This window comes from Tupaia chinensis, unplaced genomic scaffold, assembly GCF_000334495.1.
Source record: "Tupaia chinensis unplaced genomic scaffold, TupChi_1.0 Scaffold000368_1, whole genome shotgun sequence".
NCBI lineage: Eukaryota > Metazoa > Chordata > Mammalia > Scandentia > Tupaiidae > Tupaia > Tupaia belangeri.
This window is the reverse complement of record NW_006159865.1, coordinates 2,329,986-2,332,841: the sequence shown is the minus strand read 5'-3', so window position 1 is coordinate 2,332,841 and position 2,856 is coordinate 2,329,986.

Genomic DNA, 2,856 nt, shown 5'->3' with positions numbered 1-2,856 from the left:
GGTTTTCACTATAGGGCGCGTGCGCTCGCCAGACAGACAGAGAGAGACATAGAGACAGAAAGCGAGAAATCACCCCTCAGGGGGATGGTCACGCCGCAATCCCTTCTCCTCCACTCTCCTCTCGGGATCTTGGGCACGCACGCATACATGCCCGGCGTGAGTTTTAAGCCACCGGGTCCGGGACATGAACGGCGGTCGACTACGTGGGAGTCCAGCGACATAGCCATTACACTAACTGCTGGTTCCCTCTGGTCAAATTTTTAAAAAATAAAGAAAGTTAAATAAAATAATTCTTTAAAAAAAGAAAAGAAAGGTATTACTGAAAACACCTTCATCTAAGTCAGTAAACTGAAATTAAAAAAAGGTAAAAGGTTAAAACCCATGCCATTATTAGCATTTTTTATTGCGTCATTTAATCAGATTTATGACAGTCAGGGGGTAAGATAAACATTATCCAAAGCAGAAATTTAAAACAATGAACATTTTCACTGGTGACTCAGTATATACAGGAACAAATATCATTGTTTAAAAAGAACAATAGGGCCAGCTCTGTCTACCGTGGTAAAGAAAGCAGTATTACACAGGGGCGACCGTGGTTCGAGTCACAGCTGGAAGTTTGAAAAACATGCTGGGTGCTTATGCACACACACCCAAAATCCTGATGAGAAGGAGACATGGAGGAAAAGGCCTGACCAAACAGCATCTGGGGTTCTCTCTTGCTCTCTCTGTCCCCGGTGAATGCACACACCCTCTGCCAATAAATACTTGTTTAAAAATGAAGAAAAACAATAAACTGGAATTCTCATTTCAGCACTCATTTGATAAAATTCTGTCAGATCCTAGACAGGAGCAAGAGACGTCAAAACAATATTCTTTACATAGTCCCTTACTTCTAGGGCAAGTGGATTACTCAAAACACTTAAAAGGACAGAAAATCTTGATTTCCCCTACTCTCAAATAAGTGAGATTAGCAGATCTGCGCCGTAATGCAGCTAGAAACCAAGAAGGGATCTGGATCTTTTCTGTTAAAAGGTTAGAAAGTAACTGGGCGTGGAGAGAAAAAAGTTAGCCTGTCTCTCCCCAGTCCCAAACCAGAACATATGAAGACAGGCTACTGTTGTTTTAATTTTTATTTATTTATTTATTTTTAGATTTTTGCTCTAGGGCACATGAGCTTTCCAGAGGTAGGCAGAGACTCAGAGAGAGAATGAAGTGAGACCGTAGCCCCGGGGGATGGCCATGTCGCAATCCCTTCCCCTTCACCTTTTCCCTCCAGTTTGGGCATGTACACATGCACCTGGCATCTTTTTCAAGCCACTGGGAATTGGCTTGTGGGATCCAGTCACCTCAACCACCATGCCACCAGCTGGCCAAAGGACAGACACTATGACTAAAGACAAACCAAAAAGGACAGTTTCTCATACACCTCTCATAATAGGAGTTCGAAACTCCCAATTCCCTTTTTAGATAAACCCTCTTTAAGAATAAAAAGCATAAGCCACAGTAAAAACTATAACCTTTACTGACAGTAAGCCAGTCTTCTTTGAGTTCAGCGTACATTCATAGAATATGATGCCAAAGTCATTATTTGCATGCAAAGATTTCCTTCCTCAAAACACCTTGATCTCAGCATTTTTTTGTTTCACCTGACTGAAAACAAGCAAGTTCTCATACAAGCAGAATTAAGTGTTCCCTCTTCTGAATGGTGGAGTTTAAACAGGAAGTCCTAGCTGATGGGCTCTGAAGAACCCACATGAGTTCCTACCCCCTGGCACCCCTGGACTCTGAAAAGCTACAAGACTGAAGAGCTATCGGCTGAAGACTCTCAAGGGTAGAAAAGGGGAGTGGAGTAGGGGTGTCACAGAGAAGGCAGGCAGTCCCCCTACAGGTCACAATTATGGGCAGTGAACAGGCCACTTCCTGCACCCTGTAGCTGGGACATAACAAGGGAATGACATGTTTTCCCTTCAAGTTACTTTAAAAGTCATCCAGGTTACCGAAATAAACAAGACTGCTACGTGGATTAATACACTGCACTTGTAGCTGATGTCTCTAAATAAATCCTGGGTCACATGAAATCTATAGCCCTGAAATTAAGAAGTTCTTTTAAACTTCACGCCATGACAGCTACTACCACAGAGAAGTGTGCATGCATCAGGGGCGGAGAGAGACAGAGAAGGGATAATCGCGGTGACCTGATAAATGAGGTGACATGATTGGAGCACCTGGAACGCCTTCACCCTCCCCACACCGCATGTCCTTCCTTAAGACACCGCACCATTGATCTGGAGTTGAGGGGTATGTAATGATTAAAAACGAGTCATCACACCTGTCTCCCAAGTCCCCAGAGCTGGGACGTCCCTTAAAGGCTAGAACTAGGTGCACTTTTTGCTCACAGGAGAATGAAACAATTTACTTTTCTCCAAGGCGATGACGTCCACTAATTCTTACTCATGTGAACGGTCAGGTTGGAAAGTAGAACGCAGACAGTACTACGAGAGTTTTAACTGTAAAGTACTACGGTGGTTAATGCTTCAAGCCACACAACTAGGGGAAAAAAGACATACTTCAAAAACCCCAATGCCTCCGTGGTAGCATGTTTTCGTCTGGGGGATCACACACGGGGGAAAACGTCCAGTCGGTGACTGACTGATCAGCAGGTGGAAACCTAAGCCACCCAGCTGGGGCAAGATCCACGCGGCAGGAATGACACCGGTCACCGTCCACGTCCTGGCGTTAGTGACACTTGACAGGAGAGGAGAGGCAGCGTCTGGGGGCGCCTCCCCACCCCGGCCCTCCTTCCGGGCCGCCCCGACCGAGGTGCAAGTCACTCCTGGAGGGAAACTTCCTCCGCCC